The sequence below is a fragment of the Artibeus jamaicensis genome, unplaced genomic scaffold, assembly GCF_021234435.1.
Source record: "Artibeus jamaicensis isolate MK-2021 breed Jamaican fruit bat unplaced genomic scaffold, CSHL_Jam_final scaffold_916, whole genome shotgun sequence".
NCBI lineage: Eukaryota > Metazoa > Chordata > Mammalia > Chiroptera > Phyllostomidae > Artibeus > Artibeus jamaicensis.
The window spans coordinates 10,308,269-10,330,872 of NW_026522059.1; the positions used below are offsets into that span (position 1 = coordinate 10,308,269).

The following is a 22,604-nucleotide window of genomic DNA, read 5'->3' on the forward strand; positions in this document are numbered from 1 at the left end:
TTATTTCAGCACCATCCACGTCCCTCTGCAACTCAGGGATATTGTTCCTGCCAATGCCACCTGAGACTCTCCAAGCCAAGCTGCCTCCTCTGGATTTCCATGCTTGTTCATGGTGCCCCGGTCGAGGTCACCTGCACCAAACGCCAGACTAACCTGTGGTTCCTAGTCCTGCCTCGTTCAGTGTCAGGCTGACCTTTGGTTCCCAGTCCTGCCTCGTTCAATGTCAGGCTGACCTTTGGTTCCCAGTCCTGCCTCATTCATCCCTCTCGGGCTCTCAAGCTGAAGAGACACGGCTCCCTGCTGCTCTCCTGCACCCATTCCTTCTTCTTCCCTTTCTTTGTCACATTGCCACCTGAGTCTGGGCTGCTTTGGGTCACTTTCTCTCTACACTGTGGCCCATGCCCTCTCCGTCCCTTCTTTTACAACCTGGGCGGAGAATCTTCCAGTAATGGCCCCGCCTTGCTTGAAAAGATGGTGCTCTCTCTCCTGCCACCTGCACGCAGTGTGGGTTGGACCTTGTGTGCACCTGGCGAATAAATACCATGCGCACGGGCCCTGCTCTTCCACTCGGGGATCCCAGCCTTGAGGGCAGGGCCTGACGTGTTCTTCTGTCCTGTACACGTCTTTGCACAGTGACAGGTCTTGAGTGGGGGCTTGAGTGCTGACTGGCGTGTCCCAGTGGGGGTCCCACTTCATTTTTAGCTGGTTTAAGCAGCCCTGACCAGTTCACCCGGAGGAGAGAGGAAGCGGTCTTCCTGCCTTCCCAGGGAAGGGCGACTTGGTGATTTGATTTCAGAAGGCACTTCCTGAGTTTTAGCTGCTCTGAGTTTTTGTTTGGTTTTAAATCAGATGCTTCAATGGGTTGGTTAATTTTATAAGTTTCACTCTTTGGGGCCAGTTTCTTAATTCAGCAGAAGTTCACCGTGCAGATGAGTTGTTTTGGGAGAGGGTCGGGACACCCACCTCTTTGGGGTGCCAGATTTATTTATGTTTTGTATAAAGAAAATGTGGTGTTCACAGAACTGAGCCTAGTCACATGTTGCAGCGGTCACAGTGGGGATGGGTCCGTATCTTAGCGGAAACTGTCTGGGGAAACAGGACAAGTTAGATGCACACACACGAACAGGAAGTCGAGCGCGCCAGTCCCCTGTGTCTTCGTGAGGAAGGGCAGCGTCCGTGTGCGTTCAGAGGGCAGCATGGGGGGGGGTGCGGCGGACCGTTCTCTGTGGGGTGACCGCACTCGGCAGCGTGTTGGAACCCCCCAGCTGGAACAGTTCTCAGGATTAGATACCACTGGGTGCTGCCTCGGAAGCCTGGACTGCAGCTTCCGAACGGACTGACAATGGCAGGTCGACTGACCAGCTCCCAATCTCCTGCAGGGATGGGCCTGTCGGGGCTCCGACCTTGCCTTAGGCCTCCTCCCCTTCTTCTCTGGGAACCTGGGAGGGGCTTCTCAACTAAAAGCCACAGGAACAAAACCTAACCCACCCCTGAAACCTACCCTTCAGTGCCAAGAACCCCCTTGCGGACCTTTGTGACTCCCCAAGGGTTAATGAGGATTTCTCTGGGAGATGTGACAAGGACTGGTCTGTAAGAGGACACAGCCTGTGTCCCCATTGTGATAGGGAAGACAAAGCCCCAGCGCTGTCATGAGCGTCTTCCTGCCTCAGCGCTTGGTTCTCCAGCTCCAGGTCTAGCACCCCTGAACTCCTTTTCCTCCTGGGGGGACGGGGGTGGGGGCAGGGCCGCTGATCCCTTCTTCACTCTGGAGACCTCAGCCTGCTGTGCTAACAAGGCTCGCTCCTAAACAGGGCCTCAAACTAACTACAGGCCATTAAATATTTAATTGAATTATTTCTCTGTGGGGATATTGTGATTCATGTTGAAAGCCAATCACCTGCCTATTTATCTGGCTCTTAAGAAATAGGTCCCTGGTTAAACATTTAAAGGTCAGAGTCACGGTGATCACAGTGGCCTCATTGTTTTCTCCCTTGTGGGTGGGGAATGGGAAGAGAGGGCCGTGTAGGAAGGAAGACAGTTGGTTAGAAGTTTCTTTTATGGGTAAAGGGATTCCAGGTGATCAGGAGGCGCTATACTCTTTTTTTTTTTGGCCTTCCCTTGTCTTGATTCTCCAGAGGGATGCTGGGAAGGGGCTGGAATGTGGGTGAGGATGGCTTCCAGCTACACAGTTGTGCTCAGTAGGAGGAACCGAATTCCCTGTCCGGGTGTTCAAGTTGGAGTTGCCTTTGTGCCGTCGCAGCTGGGTGAGGGAGCGCCCTTCCGTGGCTCTGCCACGCACCTGATTTGCCATGCAGGAGGAAGAGCAGTATTTGAAAATTCTCACGCTTCTTCCCTTCTCCACCGTGTGGTTGCTGTAGGCCCAGGTAGCTGCTGTTGCCTCTGGTGTGACTGCCCTCCCACCAGGGTCAGACCCTCGCTTTATGACTCTAGCAGTAGAAATGGCTTTGACTGTGACTTCTAAAAAGTACATCATCTTGTTCCATCTGATGGAACTCTCAGGGGGAAGGAGCTGAGGCCTGGAAAGTGAGGGCATGAGGCTGACACTGGGTTCTGTTGGTAAAAGCCCAAGGATGAAATATTCTGAGAGTCCCCTGTGTGCCAAGGCCTTGCTAGACACCCCGGGACTGAGAGTTAGTCCCACGCCCTCTACGACCGCCTGTCGAGAAGGGGAGGGGCGGATGCTGTCCTTTCAGGAGGCGGCCACACTCCATTTCCCCAAGGACAAAAGTGCTCAGCTTTGGGCAGGACCCCCAGCCCCCCAGTTCTTTTGCATCTCTCTGTTGGGGATGACGCGTGGGAGAGAGTTGGGGCAGTGGGAAGAAAACCTCTCTGCTGCAGTTGGTGTGCTGTTCTTCTCCAGTGGAAGACAGGCAGGCAGCCGGTGTCTCTGGAGGGAGAGACGTCTGCCAGGACAGGGAGCGTCAGCGATGTGTTTGACTCAGTGCAAGGCCGACGCGTGTTTCCTGCTTCGCATGGAAGCTGGGCCACGTGACCAGATTCACGAGTCTTGACTTCTGCGATCCTTGTGTATCTAGCCAGCTAGAGATTTCAGAAGCTGTTTTTATTCACGCCTGCAAAGACAGATTGTCTGTTTTGTGTGACTGTTTGCATTCCCATTGTCGTTAATGACACTCCCCTCACACCACCCTTCCATATATTTCTTCCAGTTTTCCATCATTCAGCAAATTTTCCTGACTGACGCCCATGCCAGGCACTGAGCGGCAGCAGACAGGAGCCCCGCCTGCGTGGAGGAGACAAACATGGCAGGACAGTGTGACCGTCTGGAGAGCATGGGGGCCGGGGGGCCTGGCTCAGCGGGGAGGAGGCCCCTTGGAGGCTGAGCTCTGGGAGTGCTGCTCAGCCTGGGTGGCACCCCAGCGGGGTTACGAGGGTGCATAGAAGCCAGCAGGAAGGGCAGTGTCCCGAGGAGGGAACAGCGTGTGCAGAAGCCACGAGACCAGTGGAAGGGAGGACAGAGCATTGGGGAGCTGCCAGGACGCCTGTCACCTGGAGCGTGAGTGTCGGCAGTTGGTGTCGGTTTTGTTTCTCACAGAGACTCTCGGGTACCGGTTTGAAAGAGCGTTCGCAGCTCTGCTGTTTTGTCTGTTGACCTTAATACCCGTCGACTCTGTGAGATTCAGGCGAACTCCTCCTCCGTGAGTGCCAGTTCCCTCCCACCGACAGTGTACAAGAACATGTGAGAGAAACTGAGCAAACATCTGTGTAGATCACTTGGAGCAAAGCACTGCGTCCTTCCGCTTTCCAGCGGTCCGCGCCCCCCCCATATAAACCTGTCGCCTCAGATGATTTGGGGGTGTGCAGAGCCCTCGCGTGCGTGGTCTGAAACCGCACGCCCTTTCTGTGCCCTTCCCGCTGCTCCTCAGACCGCGTTTCAGCTGGTGAGTCGGTGCCTCTTCCATTTGTTGTCTTCTCTCTCTTTCCCTCCGTCAGGGAGGCCGTTCTTCTCACCCCATGTTTGCAGCCCTGCCGACGAGAGGGCCCACGCGGAGCCGGTTTGGGGAGGCGCGTGAAGGAAACCCCAAGGCCGGCGGCTCATTGGAAGGAAAGGGAAGAAAGGGGAGGGCCTCGGGCTCCAGCCTTGCTTTGCCATCCTCCGGCCCAGTCACAGTTCCTAAAATGCAAGCCTGGTTTTAGCAGCAGGGCCACCAGGTCTGCTGCGATGGCTGTCCAAGCATTAGTGTCATCAGCGGTGGATCGGAGACAAAAATCCGCCCTGTCAGTGTCACCTTTGGAAATCCCTCCGGTGATAGTGCGGGTGATGCAACGGCGGCACCCTCTTTGCATGAGTGAAGGCCAGCACTGTTGCAAAACAGAGGGTGTGCTGTGGGAGGGAAGTCCATTTGCTTGTGAAAATCAGTCCACAGAGGATGGTGGCCAGGCCTCAGCGTCCCCTGAGACCGGGCAGCAGCCTGCACATTTAGGTCGGAGAAGCCGCAAGGCCTGCTGGAAGGTGCGTGGGCATTGGAAGCACACAGCCCGTCTGAAGCCCAGCTCCCTTGCGTGGTAGCTGTGTGACGTGTGGCAGGTTACTCGCCCTCTCTGTTCACAGGCACTTGGCAGTATTGCTGTAAGAGGTATTTAGGTAGTACTCTGGAAGGAATACTTTCACATTATACTTTACACAAGACAGAAAACACGCACAGCCCACATAAAGAATCCCCCTTCCAAAAAGAGTTGGGGGATGAGGCTACAGTGCCAGGCCGCCTCCTGCAGTGACTACATTTTCTCTGCATCGTTTTCCCCCTTGGTGATGGGAGGGATGGGAAGGTGACCGCGCGCGCCTCAGGCTGTTTTAAGTATTAGAATCACAGTGTAGATTGTGCCTAGTTCGAGACGGCTGCCCCAAACAAGTGTAAAATGTCGTGGGGAGCTTTGCCCACTGACTTCCTCGGCTCTCTGAGGTCCCTTAAACTAGAGTATGCCCTGATCTTGAGTGATGTGTACCCACCAGTGAGCTCTGGGGGTGCTCAGGGGTGGGGACAGTCTGTGCAGAGCCCCTGCACCCCCTTCTGCACCCACCTCTGCAGCCAGAACTGGGCCTCTTTTCTTCAGGAAACATCTCCAATCAACCTGGAGTTTCACTACCTAAAAAAAATTATTCTTTCGCAAATCTCTGATGTAGGTGAGGTTCCTTCTGAAGTACCAGGTGACTTTTCAAAGACCCTCCCGCTGCCCTGCTTCCCTTACTCGTAAGGGATGGAAGAACTGAGTTTTAGGTCTTTCATCATTGGTTGGCCTGCAAAACGAAGGCAAAAGATTCCTAGCCTCTGAGCCTAAATGTCCGCTCTAGACCTGGAAGGGGGCCCTTCAGTGAATGCTTGCTTTGGAAATGGAAGACAGAGGCATGGAGTCCCCACCTGGTGGAGGCAGCTGCCGGCTTTCTGATGACTCTGGGCTGCCTGGTGCCCACATCACCACCCCACACGGCAAGGAGCAAGCCTCTGCCTGTGGCAGAGAGGAGACGCCCGCCTGCCTGAAAGTCATTGGCCACCAGCATCCTGGGAGGGCATCCTGGGACGGCATGAGGCACGGACTGCAGGTCTGACCCTCTCTGCCTGCAGGAGAGGGACGGCCTGCCCTTGCTCCTCGAGCCGAGCGCATGTCCAGCCGTGGGCTCCCTGCTTACAGAATCCTAATTGAAAAAACGTCAGGGTTTGCTGCCGGCACGAGGGCAGATAAAATGTTAGTTCCTAGGTGTGCGTTTCTGCCAGCTAATCTGATGGTTTAATAATCAGTCCCTATTTTCCAAAGGAACTCCGAATCGGAGATGAAAAAGCCATCACAATTTCAGCAGTAAGTGCCTCATTGCTCAAGGGGTGAGTTTCCTCTCACTGATCCTATCAGTCAAGCTTTGTAGCAGCAGCAGTCACTTCAGACTCAGAGAGGGGATTTGTTGGAGGCCTGGGGGTGGAGGACTCACAGGATCTGTCTCCCGCCCATTCTCCCTTTTGTGTCCCCTGCTCCACGGTAATACCTGTGACACGCAGGGCTCCTGTTTGCTTGTGTGTCCGACTCCTGTAGGAGGCTGGAGACTGGCAGCAGGGCTGTTTTGATTTGTGGTTGCCTCTCCTGGTCCCTGCCCGACTTTTGGGGACTGAGTCATGGCATCGAGCTACAGGCAGTATGTCAGGTGTAGTGGGGGGCCCGTGTCACGGAACAGAGCTATGTGACTGGGGCGTCGTCCTGTCTGGGGCAAGCACACCTGCAGCAGCGGCATCATCGACATCCGAGGAGGTGGCAGGGCCAGTGGCCTTACGTAACCTCCCCAGCTTCCCGGTCCTGGTGCAGACGAGCCCCACTCGGTCTTGCACTTCATGGTGGGGGATCTTAATCTGTTGTACACTCAAGCCTGGGCTGGTGCCTTCTGACACAGTCACGTGGTCACAGCAGAGCTCCACACGTTCCTCGGCACACTTGGGTCGAGTCTCTTCCTGTTTGGTCTGCTTTACCTGTGCCCTGCACTTGGAAACAGGACACTGCACTCCCGCCTCAGTTGGAGGCACACGTGGCCTAGAGCTGGGAGGGTCAGCGGTGCTGTCCCCTCTGACGGTGACAAGTGGAAAAGCGATGCTGGAGGACCCTGAAAGCCAAAGGCCCCAGGGCCCGAGCAGCCAGCGTCTGGGGAGCTGAGCAGGGTAGGGTGTGAGACTCAGCGGTTGGTCCTGTGATGGCGTGTGACTTGTCCTGAGGCCTTCAAGCTGGGCCTGCTCAGGGCAGGAGTCATGTTTGTGTTCTGTCCTCAGTTTCTCCTCCAGAACCATCCCCGGAGCAAGGGTGTGACGAGACCATTGAGAGTCACTGAGGTTGTTTTAATTTTCTTTTTTTGTTGTGGGAAAATACACGCACTATAAAATTTACCATCTACCTACCCACCCAGGAATGAGAGCATGTGGTGTCACACCCTCATTCTGAGAATTTAATCTTGGATGTTTTAAAAATATTTTGTTTATTTTAGAGAGAGGGGTAGGGAGGAAGAAAGAGAAACCTTGATCAGCTGCTTCTGCATGTGCCCTGACCAGGGGCTGAACCTGCAACCCAGGCACGTGCTCCAGCCAATAATCGAACCAGCAGCTCCTTGCCCCACGAGACGATGCCCAGCCAACTGAGCCACACAGGTCAGGGCTTACTGTTTGATTTTTAAACTGAATGTGGTGGGCCATCAGTATTGGCCTGGGTTCCGTTTAGACAAGGTTTTGGTTGCAGAGCATCCATCACCCAGCCCTCCCCTCCAGCTGTCTCGGCAGGAGCTGTTCCTTGCCTGAGAGTGAATCAGTCTCTTTTCAAGTTTGCCAACAGACGAAATGAGAGGAAGAGGGGGCAGCAGAGCTGGCGGGGCTGTGACTCAGATAGATTCCCCTGCAATCGAGTTCTGGATTTGATGGGGGTAGAAAACAGAACTTAGGATGCCCACGGCGAGTTGCCAGAGGGAATGGCGTGCACTGGAGCCACACCCTGCACGATCTGTGCAGCCATGCACGGCAGCCCCAGACCGTGGGAGTGACCTCCTGTGGCTGTCTTTGAAGGCAGGGACCCCTCCTCCTAGTTGATCATTGCACACGTTTTTGCTACAGGTGAGGCACTACTAGAAAATGCAGATGCATCTGGGGATGAGGTGGGGTGTAACCCTAAAGCAGGTTTAGTTGAGAGTCTGGTGTGAGGCCACGCCCACAGAGGCAGGGAAGAGGGCTGGAACGGTGGCTGTGGGTTTAGGTGTCCTGAGCATGGTGACAGTGTCTGTTGAGTGCCTACCCCGTGCGCGTGGCACCTGGTCTTCAGCAGCCCACGGGGATCACCTCGCTTGATCCTCAATAGCTCTGTAGTGGAGGTGCCGTCAGTGGAGGAAGCTGAGGTTCAGAGTGGATACCGCCCAAGGTTACACCACTGGTTGGTGAGGGAGCTGGACAGTGACCGGGGATGTCCAGCCAGAACCCTGAGAGGTGGTGTAGGGTAGCTGGGTCACCCTGAGCTGGCTGAGGGGTGGTGTAGCCGGGGCCTGGGTGCAGATGCGTAACCGGCGTGGCCTGCTAACGCCCATTTCTGTGTTCGGAATCAGGCCAGCCTTCGGGGCTGGAGGAACGCCCCCCAGGGCTCCCTTCCCTACTAGCACCCAGCCCTGCTTTCTGAGCAGTGAAACTGGATGCGTGGCCTGCATGAAGGATTTGTCTGCCTGTCCGGCAGGGCATCTGCATCTGGGTGGTGGCTGCCGTGGGTTTACTTCCTCTGCTTGATGGGTCTCATTGGACTTGAAAATAATAAGAAAATTGGGTTTATGCTTTCCATCGGCTACCAATCTGCTTTGAGTGCTTGTCTGCAGCCTGGGTGCGACCCAGTGTTGATGTGGTGGCCTAGCATTGCCTCTGCCCAGGGCTCGCTTGTGGCCCTCGGTCTCTCTCATGCACACACACACACATCCTCTCTCTCCAAACTTGAAGTCATTCAGATGTCATTGTTTTTCCTGTTTTCTTCCTTGGGACCGGATAACCCCTGATGCCTACATTTCTCTCCGGACGGTCAGTTTCAGCTTTGTAATAGCTGGGTAATTGTCCCCTGAGATAAGCCAGCATCTCGTGGGCGGCGGGGTTGTCTTCTCAGTTATCTGGACGCAGGGCCACCCCTCTCCCTACCCCCCATGGCCGCTCATCCACACCATTTCCTGTGGCCATGTGCAGTCAGCTGGAACCTCCGCTAAGGGTCCCACAGTGGGGGAGGGTGGCTCCTTCTTCTGGGATGGGGCTGTGCCTGTTCGTCCCCTGCCTTCTGGTCAGGAGCGGCTCTGAGCTGTGTTCCCTCAGTTGTCACCGCTGGTTTGGAGTGATACAATGTCACCTCTGTGGGATGGACACCAAATTAATGCTGATTCCTGCAGGAGCCGATTCCTGCCTCAAGCTGCAGCACGTTTGCTGATGAAGGACTAGCAGGGTACTTTGTGGCGTCCCCCCCACACGGGTGCTGGGTTCCTGCGGGGAACACTGGTGGAAATCCTGGGGGGCTGCGTGGCGGCATTCTGGGGAGACGCCTGCTCGTTGCGGCCGTCTTCACGTCCAGTCTCTTTCTGCGGGAATGAGCCTGCCTGGGGGTCTGAGACCAGTGAGAGTGGTGTCGGCCATGCCCGTCATTTTCATCCTTTCACAGTCTTATGTGGGGGAAATTGTAAGGCACTAAGTGAACTGGAGTCTTAAAAACATTCCCTTACAACTTTCTGACTCTTATATGAAATGAGCCTCTGACCTTGCTTCAGGATGGTGGCGTCAGGGAGCCTGGCCCAGAGTGGCTATCGAAAGATGCAAGGGCCGTCCAGAGGCCGTCCGGGACGTGGGGCTGAGGGGCAGAATGACACAACACCCAGGAGAGCATCCGGGCGCCTTGTTGCCGTGGGACCACCTGTGATCAGGTGCCTGGGTCTGGGCCATGCCTCACGGCAGCACATGTGACAGTAGGTGGGGTTCAGGAGTGCCCCGTCCTCGAAGCTTGCACTCGCTCTCACAACACGTGGTTCTCGCCCTGCGATGCCCCGACTCAGCCTCCTCCCAGGCCTGGTCTGGACTGGACAAATGTCTTCCCTTGGGAGTTAGGACCTAAGAACCCGCGTGCATTCATCTCAGGGTCCCGTGGTGGCCAGGACCCTGGGAGAAGCCGTCCTAGGTGCTGCTCGGCAGACGTGACTAACGAGGCAGGCACGTCCCAGGGGGGCTTGCTTGTGTGTGTGTGTGTGTTTATACACATGTGCGTTGGTTCTACAGCGTGTGGACGCAAGGCATGCGGTTATGTTTCTGCCATCTGCAACCCCCCACGTGGTTCACCAAATACCACCAGGGGCCTTAGTGCTCTTTCCATGGAGAGTAACAGTGAAATAGTGACAATCATGAAGTTCCAGGTGGCATTTAGTGTCTGGAATTAGAGGTCAGTTCTGTACTGAAGACCTGGGAGGTGCCGCGTCCCATGGCCATGTCTTTGGTTCGTTCAGCCTCATCGAGCTCATGGCAGTGTTGCCAAAACCGTCAGAGTGAACGCGTTAGGGAAAGTGCCCCAGACGGGAACTCCCGCCTTCCTTGAACCGACACTCACTTTACTCCCAGGGCTGCAGAGGACGCTCCTGCCCTCCTCCTCCGAGCACAGAGTGAGGAAGTTCTCTGGCCCTGGAGCCCTTTTGCCCGGCAGGGGTGGGAGAGAAAAAAATTCTGATGGCATTCTACAATTCGGTTACCGCTAAGGCCTCATTTGGCTTGTAGATTCTGTAGTGCATAGATGTGGATGGTGTGGCTCAGTGGATTGAGCGCTGGCCTGTGAACCAAAGGGTCGCCAGACTCCCAGTCAGGGCACATGCCTGGGGTGCAGGCCTGGTTCCCAGTAGGGGGTATGTGAGAGGCAACACACACTAATGTTTCCCCCTCTTTCTCCCTCCCTTCCCCTCTCTAAAAATAAATAAATAAAGTCTTTAAAAAGGAGAAATCCCAGGGCTTACTGTTGAGGATACCACGGGGTAGGTCCCTGGTACTTCAGCCAGATGGTTGTCGTCATGGCAACAGAGCTGTGCCAGCGAAGGCGTAGCTTACAGGGGGACCTGATGCTGCCTGGGATCGTCAGTAATTATCTTCAGAAAAGTGCGTCCTGAATGTTGCGAGTGTTTTTAATGGGCCCTGCTGTGTCCTTATGGGGACTTTTGAGGTCTGTGTCAGCCCCACATCTCAAAAGACTATTCTTTGTTTTGCCTTTCTGTTTTCTTTTGAGCGTGTTCGTACGTGGAAGAAGAATTGCTAACCACTCATGACATAAGGCCTTACACCTAGGAGGTGCTCAGATGCATAGTTTGAGTTGGAAGGCTGGCAGAATCACCAGGCATTGATCTAGGTATTTTTTATTAGATTACCACTTGGGGTACAGTATGTTCTTTGCCTACATGACCTTGAACCTCAAGCCAAGTAGGCCGCCCAGAGTTCGCAGCCTCGGGGCCCTCGGTGTTCTCACCCCACGGAGCAGAGTGGATGCACCAGGCAGTCTCACACTGATGGAGGAAATCTGTCACCGCCTTCCTCTGCAAGCTCAGATTTGTCTCAGCTGCTAAAACATTAGGAGTATCTGTTCCTCAGAATAAGAGTTTGTCTGTTTTTTTTTAAACTTTTCCCCCCTTTTTCCATTTCCGTTATCAGCACATATCTAGTGAGCCTTCATTCTGGGTCAGGCATCTGGCAGTTCAGGGGTGACTTGGGCGTGGTTGTTCTCCGTCCAGTGAAGAACCCCGGCCCACTGGGTGGCCTGCCCAGGACAAGGTCACCAGTGCAGTGACTGCACGTATGGGCACAGAGAACACGTGGGTGCGCTCGCGACCGCCTGGTACAGCTCTCAGGGGCATCGCATCTAACAGGCCGGTGTAGTTGAACCTGGAAGGGTCATCGGGCTGCTGGCCTCTGTCCTGTCCTGTAGAACCTGGGCCGGACTGGGGTCTGCGGGGGAAGCTTCAGTCCACCGAGCACTGCTGGTCTTCGCCCCAGCACCCCCTCAAGCGTTACAGGACATCTTACTCACTGAGCAAGTTACAGTTTGAAGTAACAGTGAAGTCCCTCCTCCTCCCACCTTTTCTTTAGAGAAATGTAGTAATTGTTAGTCCAGGGTCATTTCCACTGCATTTAATACAAGTCCAGGGCAGAACAAAAGGACTGTGTGTGGTTGATTTTGCCTGAGCAGTAAAGGGACTTCCAGAAATACTGAAAATGGTTTTGGGGTCCGAGATACTTCTGGACCCAACTCAACGGGGAGCCAGGGACTGAAACCAGTGACAGCCTTGCCGTACCATGTGGAGGGTGGGGGACGGGGTGGCCCTGCTTGGAGGGGCTTGGGGACACTCTGCTTGTGCTGTGGTGCTGCTTTCTTGCCTGCCTGAGCCTCATTTATAATACTTTGTCTGGTCGTTAGAACCAGCTTCCTGTTTGCTGACTCAGGGTTAGCGTTTCCATTATTTTTAGATCAGAAAGCATCCAAACATTCATTCAGAAACTGGCGAAGGTACAGTAACTCGAGTTAGAAATTGAGAGAATTGAAGAAGAGAATAATGTCATTGATAAGTTTGTTCACATCAACTTAGATGAATTCAGCGAGAAAATCAGCTACAACGTGGAGCTCTGTGAGTCCACTCCTGAGTGCCGCCAGGAGCCCTGGCCTAACTGTGCCGTGTTTCCTTCGGAATCTTAAGTCTTAGCTTCTCTTGATAAATTAATCCCCTGTCACAGCGGTGGTGGCATGTGCAGGAGGGATGAAGGAAAGGGAGGAGAAGGGAGAGGGGCTAAGAATCGGCAATAGCGAGTGTTCTAAGCCTGCAAGTTTGGTGTAACTGCCACATTCCTCTAACTGAGGTTTGTTGAGCACCTACTGTGTTAAAAAATGTGCACACATCCCATTATGTGCTGTTGGAGGAGACAACAGTGTTTCTGGAGCTCGGAGAGATCTGGGTCTGGCTAAGCGGGGCTGCCTGTTCCTCAGACACTGTGGCAGCGGCCCATCCTGGGATGTGTCAGTAGCTGAAAGGGTGATTATGGGAAAAATTCCGCCAGCAAGTAGGGAAGGGTCTTCTGCATGAATAAACAGCACCCCGTGCCAAAGGACGGTGGCGGGAGGTGACCTGTGCTGAGGTGGTCCACATCCCCCCAGTCCCAGGGCAGGGCATGGAAACCAGCCCGGACACCATTGCAGCCAGGCAGCGGCGACAGTGCGGGTGGGGTCTGGCTGATGTTAGAGATGGGGGTGAGGAGAGGAGACCCTCACTTGTCAGCCCACCGCGGTACATGACTGGCAACAGTGAGATGTCCTTAAGAATGGTTAGACGCTGTAATTATGAACTCAGCCCTGGAGGCAAATCCCGGATTCTACTGTGTGGCCTTGGACAAGTTACTGAACTTCTCTGAGCTGCCTTGTCCTCATCTGTAAAATGAGGGTAATAATACCTACACTGTAATGATACCTATATGAAAAATACAATGGGATTTAAAAAATCTGAATGTAGTGGGCTTGCATGTACCTGATTGCGAGCCCTCAGCAAATGGTAACTATTCTAAATAATATGGAAAGTAGCAAGATTGCTTCCTGACACATGGTAAGGCCAACCCTTCTGGCATGATTCAGGGATACACAGAAGCCCCTTAAAGGAACAGAGTAGTTCTTAGGCCAGCAACGCACAAAGGTAACCTGATTTAGGTACTTTAGGATTTAAGGGTAAACCTTTTGTCACAAAGAGGTCTGGTCGCCAGCAGAAGCAGAGCCGGAGGACTTTGGGGTGTCATCCCTTTGGGGGAGGTACGTGCACCCACCTTTTACTCCCACCCCTAAGACATGAACTGCCCTGTTCTGCTTCTGTATTCGTCAGGCCACTTTCTGACTTATCCAACCTTCCCCGAAGGCTGCCTGGGAGAGAGCGCCCCAGTCTGCGGCTGCGCGCGTGTTATCTGCCCGATAGTTCACTGTCCTGTGCTGCGGAGACGTGAGGCCCTGCATGTCAGCCCACATCTGCTTCGCTGGCACGAGTTGGCGACCTCGAGCCACTCCAGCCGGGCTCCCGAGGGAGCATCTTCCCGCACCCATGCCAGCAGAGCAGGACCCTAGAGGTGGGCGTTCACGGTGGCAGAGGCCGGAGAGCCAGCAGCATTTCCCGGGTGACACCCCCACAGTGCTTTTCAACCCGGCACCGTTCCTTCGGAAACGAAGGCGGGGAAAATCGCCGTCAGAATGCGCTTGCCCCCGCGATGGTTTCCCCAGAGTGCAAGCGTGTTTTTGTGTTCCCATATTACTCTTCTCGCTTTGCTTTTAAAACAGCAACAAAGGAAGAGGAGTATCGGTCTGCGTGGCTGCCAGGACCGTGCAGCCAGAATCCTGTGCTTGCTGGTCTGAAGCCACCAGATGGTGCTAGGACTGTGTGTGGGTTTTTAAATTTTTTTCTCTGCTTTTTGAAAAGTCGTGAAGTCGGAGAGGCTGGGGCGTGTGAGATTGGCCAAAAGACTGTCAGCTGATCACAGTTTGCAGTGTCTTCCCACCCGCATGTGGGCACAGGGGTGCCTTCCCGAAACAGACCGACCTTCTCCAGCGTTTGCTGAGCACTCACTATTAGCTGCCCCCGTAAACACCCGCTGCACCGCCTGTCACTCCTCAGCCACACGCAGCAGCCGACAGCACAGTTTTGGGAGCAGGAAACTCCATGTGCTTTCTTCTTCCTGCAAAATCTAAGCGGTCCTGGGGCGTGGCACTGCCGCGGAGGGAAGTTACGCTTCCTGTGTGATTTTTGAAAATGGCTTTAAGGGGTTTTTTTTTTTTTTTTGAACTTTTCTTTTTGTCTTATAAAACCCCATGAGGACCAAGGGACAGATCTTTCCACTGCTTAAAATACCACTCACAGTCCTCATTTGCCAGTTTCCTTGAAATTAAACTGTGTTTTGGTTGCAAGAACACGTAGGTGATCTAAATAGCACATACAAAAGTGTTCGGGTAGATTGAAGCCATTTTCAAGGCTGACATAGGTATTTGGATGCTGTTCAGTGATTTAAGCGTGGGCCACTGAGTGGAGCGAGGTTGCGTGGCAGGTGTGAGATGGTAAATGATCTCTGCATGGTAACTGTAATTCCAGGAACTTCTCTCTCCCTCCCCTCTCCGTAGTTAAACAAACATAGGGTGTCCTAGGATGCCACCCTCTCCCAGTTGTCCACCTCTCCAGGCCCAAGGACAAAAATAAAATGCTGATGAAGCCAGAAGAAATGTGGTTTGTTAATTTGAAGTTCTTAATATCCTGAGCGCCTTCTCTGACCTTTAATGACAATGACAGTGCCCCTGACGGGAACCAGCTGCTGCACAAATGCAGCAAAGAGCAAGGATGCTTCTCCTTGAACAGGAGAAGTGGCAGCGAGTGCGGGGCTCCTGAGAAGTCATCAGGAGCCTCTCTGCTACTTCAGGGTAAAATTGTGACGCCAACCAGCAAACAACTGCTGCTTGGGGCCTCCTGCGTTTTCTTAGGCACCTTCCCGCACTAAGGTCACCCGGAAAGCCATCGCTTCCAAGTTCAGATGAGACGCACGCTGAGTGAGGGCCATCTCCTCCACTCAGAGCACAGCGGTTAGCCGGCAGTCTCGTTTTCCCAGTGTCTGGGGAGTAGGGGAATGCTGTCCTGTCTCTTCTCCAGCATCTCAGCTGAGGCCATTCTCCCAAAGGAGGAAGAAGGTAATTGAATGCAGCCTGAGGTCACCTGGAGGGTCCACTTCATGGAGCCTTGAGGGGAGTGCCCATCTCCATCGGAGGGCCAGCTGGCACCCCTGCCCGGCGTGCCCACACCATCCTGTGACCAGTCCTTTTGTCGGTCTGGCTACAGTGGTCCACCTAGTGGCCATTTGGACTTGGCCCCTTGGACCAAATATCTGTTAGCTTGGGCATTCGTGTTAAGCTTTTTGAGGTCTAAGAATTGAGCTCCCTCCTTTCTTATTTAGAACTGAGGCTGCCGTTCAGGTGGCATCTTGAGACACTTTCACTCTCCTTTTGGAAGTCCATGTACCATCGCTTAAAATTGTAAAATAAAAACATCCCAAAACATGCCAGGGAGATGGCAGAAGTAGGGCGTCGGCCTCCCGGTCGAGCATGATGCTGGCATGTGCGTGGCATGTTAGCCATGTGGAGTACCGGCTGCAGGCATCGCAGGCAGCAGATGGCCCGGCCGGAGCGGCAGCTGACGCACGCTGAGGCGGTTTCTGCTGTGTGGTGCCAGGGCGGCCCTCCAGCCCACCGTCAAGGTGAAAGGACACCTGACATTTCGAGACGGATGGGCTCTCGGAGGGCAGGGACGTGAGATCAAGGAGAGAGACACCCTTTCTGCTGCAGGCCGTGGCAGATGACCCTGAGTGGTCCCCGATGGCACCCAACATCAGGTACCCCACGCCTTTCCTTTATGGTCTTTGCTGGAGGAGGTTGGTGGCACGAGTGTCCTGAGCTTTGCAGTATAAAAGTAGACAACCGAGTCCAGAACTCTGGGGGTGCCTTTCAGAGCTGGTTAACCACTGGTGGCTGCTTGCGCTATTTGAACGTGCAGGGCACCGGGCGACCCAGGCTCGCTGCAGCAGCTTGACCGTGAACCTCTCAGTGCTGCTGCGTTGAGTTCCATCGACCACGCTGTTGACGCGTAACTTCACGTACAAGCACGTTGTCCCTGGTCTGGCCCTCGGGATGCTCCTCGGCTTTGGTTTCCCGAGATGTGTGGGGAGAAGGAACAGTTCTGTCTTTGAGAGAAGCTGCCCTTCCTAAGATTAACCTTCCTTCCTTGTGCTCATTATCCTGCTCCTTAGACAAGGGCGATGTTAGGTGTGGGAGAAGTGTGGGCTGTTACGCGGTGGCCAGTGCATTGGTGTGGGCAGGTGCCCCAGCCGGGCCTCAGTTAATTGCTCTGGCCTCTGCTTTCCTGTGGGACTGGGCTGATTATGGCTCCATCGAAGCCCTACCATCGATAGAACCAGTGCTCTTTATTTTTTCTCTCAAACGTATCGATCCTCGCCTGCAGTGAGTTCGCAGCCAGGAGGTGTCTCTGCCTATCCACACACCTCTTCCACCTGAGTTGCAGGCTTCCTCTAGAGTCAGCTGTGTGTACGCCCACATCTTTACACGCCAGTTGTATGGCCCATCATAAAGTTAGTTAATTGCAAGGTATGTAAACCTTTGGGATATGAGTGTGAAAAATCAAGATTGATCTTTTCTACGAAATAGGTAGAATGTATAGAATGATAAAATAAAAGCCAGTTACATTTTAAAAAGTGCCATCAAAGTAGGATGAAGCAATTGTAAAAGGTTGGGGACAATTATTAAAAAATCTAGCCCAGGCTAGTGTGGCTCAATGGATTGACTGCCACCCTGCAAACCGAAAGGTTGCCAGTTCAGTTCCCAGTCAGGGCACATGCCTGGGTTGCAGGCCCAGTACCCAGTTGAGGGTGTGAGAGAGGCAGCTGATCGGTGTATCTCTAGCACAGGGATGTTTCTTTCCCTCTCTGTCTCTCCCTTATCCTCTCTCTAAAAATAAGAAAAAAAATCTTTAAAAAAAATCTAGAGTGCTCAGGTTGTGTCACAGGAACCCAAACTAGACATTATAGATGATGCATGTTGAGTGCGGTGTATGCAACAAAAATGAATAAAACACCAGTCAGCTTTCCCGTTTGTTTAGGGGACAGTCATTAACATTTGAGTCTAAGTAAGACTCAAGGCCACACAGCTGCAAACGGGGGAGCTGAGCCTCGAGTCCACATTGATTTCAGAGCCAAGCTCGTAACCCTTTGACTCTGCTGCTGCTATTTCTGACCTTCCTGCTGATTCGGGAGGTGGCGAGGAGCTTGTGCCAAGACTTCAGATCAGCCATGGTGAGCAGCTGCCGCCTGGGGTGCACGCAACCCCACGTACATGTCAGGGAGGAGGGAGGATGGGATAGAGCTGCTGAGGAGCCCCCGGGACTCTTGCAGGTCAGTGGGGAGGGGAAGGAGGTTGCTTACCTCAACAGGTAAGATTTGGTGTGGATAAAACAGATACATTTTGGAAAAGATTCCTGATAAAAATACATCATGGGAGGACCTACAGGCATATTCGATAGGTTTTGGAGTTGCCTGCCTGGGAACTGCACACAGGTGCCTCTCTCGGGTCTTTAAATGTGTGGCCGAGGCGGCGCAGTGAGCGGTTCTGTGCGCCCACACGTGGTGAGGAGAAGGCGCCCGCTGGGGCTGGGCTCGCGTGGCTCTTGGTTAGTGCCCATGTCACAGGTCTGCGGGGACACTTTCGACCTGTGTCTCTCCCTGACAGGGCACTGGGGGCCGGTGTCCACATAGAAGTCACGAGAACTGTTGAGTAGCCACGGGTCGCTTCTTTGTCCCACTGCCCCCGCCCCTCCAGGCTCCCACTGGCCCCATGAGCGGGCTCTTCCTGAAGACACAGATGGGGGTCCCTCTGCGCCTGAGCCCCTGCCTGACCAGGGCCTCTCGGGCTGCCTCTCCTAGTTGTTTGGATATGTCCGACATTTTGGACTTGAGCAAGAGCTGCTCGTGGTTGCATTCCTGTGTCCCTAAGGCTGTAGGGAGGGAGCAGGGCCTGGTGACTTTGTGGGGAATGTTACTCACTTGTGTTGAGATGAATGTTTCTTTAACGGCAGGTGGAATATTGGCTCCATTAGGTGAATAGGAATTGCCTGTTACCTCTGCTCAGGAAGCCGGGGTTGAGCAGCAAGCTTCATAGCTTCTCGTAGCGCTGAGACATGTGTGCGCAGGCCTGCTGCTGTTAACAGCTGAGCGTGTCAGGTGTGGCTTTCCCAGGTCCCTCCTTAGGGGCCACATGCTGCTTCTCCTGGGCCAGTGGTTCTCAAAAAGGGCAGTTTTCCACCCAGAGGACTTTTGATGGTGTCTGGAGACATTTCTGGTCATCACGACATCACGACTTGGGGTGAGCTACCGGCATCCAGAGCGTAGCCCCCCACCATACTCGGGACGGCCCCCCATGACGGAGAGTGACCTGGTCCAAACGTCAGCTGTGCCGAGGTCGGGAGCCCCTGCTGTGGGTGAACTGCCCTGTCCCTTTGCGCTCGTCTCCTGCAGGGGTTCAGAGAGCATGCTCGCGGCCAGTGACCGCCTGACTCCTCGTCAGCCTTCCAACATCGGCCCTCAGAGGGGCTGCCGCGAGGCACAGTGGGTTATTGTAGGGTGCGCTTCAGCCCAGGCACTTCTGCAGCCCCACGTTCCCCGGCCCTCCCCCCTCCGCCACGGAGGCCGGCCTGACAGATCCTCTTTTCAGTTCTCACTCACCACCTGCCACAGTGGGGACCCCGTGAGGGGCCTGTCCATTAGTCCCCAGTGTGAGGGGATGTGGGAGCCGCCTGCAAATGAGGCAGCATGGAGGGATGGGACAGTGCCACTAGCTGGACGTCACTGTGCTGCCTCTTTCTGCAGAGTCACCGTGGCAAGTGTCAGTCTGCAGGATATGACCTCGTCAGACTTTGCAGGGGGAAGGGTCGGTGGCTCTACTCACCTTACTGTTCCCCTCCCCCACTGGCTCCCAAGGAGGCATTAAACAGTTGGTATTTTGCTGGTGACTTTAATATGCCTCTTTGTCCTTGGTTGGGAACATCTGCAGCTCATCATAGAGGGAAGAGCCTTTTGGTTTCCATAAACTCAGGGCTGGGGTCTTAGCTCTGCCACCTGCAAGCCCTGTGGCCCTCAGCAAGGTATTATCGTCCCTAATTATAAAGTGGGGACAGGAATACCTCGTGGGCCCTGCACCACTTCCTCACTGTCTTTGAAATCACTTTAATCCTATCCCAGGGTGCCTTGTGTTCCCCCAAAAAGATATGTTAAAATCCTAACCCCTGCTTCCTGTAAATGAGACCTTATTTGGACACACGGTCTCTGTAGACATAGTCTAGTGAAGATGAGGTCATTAGGGTTGTCCCTAGTTGAGTATGACTGTGCCTTTATAAGGAGAAATTTGGACACAGACACACGTGTCTCAGGTGAGGACAGACACGCAGGGATGGTGCCACATGAAGACGGAGGCAGAGCCCGGCGTGATGGGGCCACAAGCCCAGGACTGTCGGGAACCCCCAGAGCTGAGAAAAGGCGAGGGAAGGCCCTTCATGTAGGGTTCCAGAGGAGGCCCCGCGCACCCTCGCTTTCAGCCTCCAGAGCTGTGAGATGACACAGTTTTGGTTGTTTTCAGCCAATTGGTTTGGAGTACTTGTTACCGCAGCCCTAGGAACCCGATACAGACCGTTGTGAGTTTGTGAGTTGCGAGTTTCCTGTGCCCCAGCACGCACACTTTGGTCGTCCAGCCTCTGGACCTTTCTTTCTTTCTCTACACTGCTTGTCTCCTTTGCAGAACCTCCAGTTTAGATTGCCACCACACCGTGCTACGTGTGTGTGTGTGTGTGTGTGTGTAAACCTTTGACGTAGGAGAAAGTGCTTCCATACACCACACTGAGCAGAACCAAGATTCTTGCCATGAAGTATTTGTGCATCCCTCAGCAGCAGGGGGTGGACTTAAATTTATTTTAGAAACAAAGTGACGCCTGGTTCCAGGAGGAAGCCTGAGAGGTCATTGCCCCCTTCCTTCCTCCTTCTTTCTTGTTGAACTGGCAAGAAACAGAACCAGAGCAGAGCAGCTTTCAAAAGAAGGAAATGTATGTTCTTGCAAAACAGGAGCCCAGATCCAGGGGGATGAGCAGGCTGTGGGAGTGTTAATTTGGCGGCCCAGCATGGTCACCTGGGGACCCAGGCTCTGTCTGCCTTTGGTCCACAGGGTGAGCCTCTTTCTCAGGCAGGCGTCCCCATGGCTGTGACAATGGCTGACTGTAGCATCTGGGCAGCCTGCTTCCGGTTCACATCCTCTGGGGTCTCTCTCTGAGATCAGGGACATTTACCCCAAAGGCCTCTCCAACAATGTCCTCTCCATCTTTGTCCTATCCCTGAACTGTCACTGCATGGAATTCGGTCACTGGCCCAGACTAACCGTTGAAGACCAATGGACCCTGGAGATGGGACCGCTGTGCCCCTCTGCCCTCTCCAAAGTAGCAACGTTTACTCATCTTTGGTCGGCAGAATAATGGTCCTCCAAGGTGTCCATGTCCTCATTCCCGAGACTTGTGACTGTGGTATCTCACATGGCAAAGGAGCTTTGCAGGTGTGGTTTAGTTAAGGACCTCGAGATGGGGAGATCAACCTGGTACATCCCGTATGGTCATAAGAAGTGGAAGGAGGAGCAGAGTCAGAAGAGGCTGCACTGCTGGCTGGAAGATCGCGGAAGGGGCCAGGAGCCAGGGAGTGCGGGCGGCCTTTAGAAGCTGGAAAAGGTCAGGAAACAGATTCCACCCTAGAGCTTCCCGGAAGAATGGAGCCTGTCCAACCCCTTGGTTTTAGCCTGGTAAATAATGAATGTGTGCTGCTTTAAGCCCCTGAGGGGAGTGGTAAGTCATCGCAGCAGGGGTAATGATGGGTAATGAAATGAACCCGTCATTGTTTCTCCAGGCTGACCTGGAGTCAGTATAGTATAGACCTTTTCTAATGTAGTAAGAATCTCATATGTATCTTTTACTTATTTTGGCTCTTCTGTAGTGTGCACATAGAAGAGGCACAAATATTTATGGATGGAACACAAGATAAACCCAGTTCCTGGTCCTGCCTCCAGGTACAGCCAGCCTGGTGATTTGCTCTTACAGTGATCATGTTGGTTCCTTCATTTGGCACCGGTGCTGGGTGCTGGGTGCACGGGAACAAGCACAGTCTGGTCCTCACTCAGAAAGTGCTGAGCGTGTCTCCGCCAGCTGTTGGATTTCCACAAGTGTTCCCACTGTCAAATCAGAGCTCTTCCAGATGTCTGCTCTGTCTTAGCCGCTGAAGCCTGGTTCCTCTAAAGCTTTTCAAACCTGCTGATTTATTTTTTTAAGTTTTAGCCAGGGTCAGGAAGAACAAGACGTTAAGCATATCGCAGAGAGAGCTATTTTTAGGGTGCTCCCAGTTGCTCAGATCAGCAGTAATGCTAAGGGCTGGGCTTCGGGGGCGCGGGGGGATGTCATCTGCCGTCCCCTGCCCTCGTGCCCAGCTGGACAGAGACACTGCAGTTGGGAAGTTTACTCTGGTTCTTTGATTCCTCCTCTCCGAGTGCCCTGGGCTGCAGAGGCCCCGGGCTGCAGCGCACGCAGCATGTTTGGAAACTGCTTGCTCTCACACCACAGTGCAGCTGTTTTTGTGAAGCTGTGGGCTTTCCTGGGGATGATGAATTACTGGTGACCATCTATGGAAAGTATCTGGGAAGGTCACAGAAGTAACGAGCAGAGGGATGGGATGCGGGAACTGAGCTCCGAGGTGACCTTTTCCAACTGCAGAATGCTGTCAAAAGCAGACTGAAGCTTGGGGGACCCACACAGCAACTGTCCATCATGGAGCTGTTGGAGTAGCTTAGCAAGGATCGGGGTTCAAGCCCCCTGCTGCCAGTTGGATAGTTTTAGGCTCGAGAACCAATAACTTGAGAAGGGCTGTAAAACTCGAACACCCATACCGGTGTGAGATGCATAAGTTTGGTGACATGTTCCTGGCTCTCGGCTCCGCCCCTTCCCTTCTCCCTTTGCCTGTGACAAGTGCTGGGTGCTGAGTGGTGAGATGCACAGACTCTGGAGGTGCAGCCTGGGTGGGAATCCTGCTTGCTAGCGGGTGACCTTGAACACATTGCAGAAGGCACCTTTCTTGTCTGTACAATGGGAGTGATGACAATACCCACACAACTAGGAGGGTTGTGAGAATTGAACCCGTTCATGCGTGCAAAGGGCGTGCCCCAGAGCACACGTCTCAAGCTCTGTACAAATGACTCACCTTCCCACGACCTCACGCATGGCCCTGTAGTGTTCAGCTGCCTGCGTGCTGCTCCGTCCACCCTGTGGCAGTGTTACATGCTTTATTTAACCTGCTCCCTCCAACGGGCTTTTGTTGCCAGTTTTTACTGGTCCGAACGACGTTTCGATGACCAGCCCTATAGGTCAGGGTTTGCTCGCATCTTTGATTATCTCCTTCGTTCGGTTTCTCAGAGCAGAA

At 53.8% G+C, this 22,604-nt stretch overlaps 1 protein-coding gene across 13 annotated transcripts in view; it reads left to right on the top strand.

Annotated features, from left to right (window-relative positions):
* MTSS1 (MTSS I-BAR domain containing 1) overlaps positions 1-22,604 on the top strand; it is a 137,800-nt gene that overhangs the window by 84,836 nt on the left and 30,360 nt on the right. Inside the window, exon 1 of one of the 13 annotated variants that reach the window (XM_053661043.1) lies at positions 2,121-3,920. The exons of the other annotated variants lie outside the window; for them this stretch is intronic. The gene's annotated coding sequence lies outside the window, so the exon portion shown is untranslated. Of the gene's footprint in view, positions 1-2,120; positions 3,921-22,604 lie in introns of those variants that run through there. 13 annotated transcript variants of the gene reach the window in all.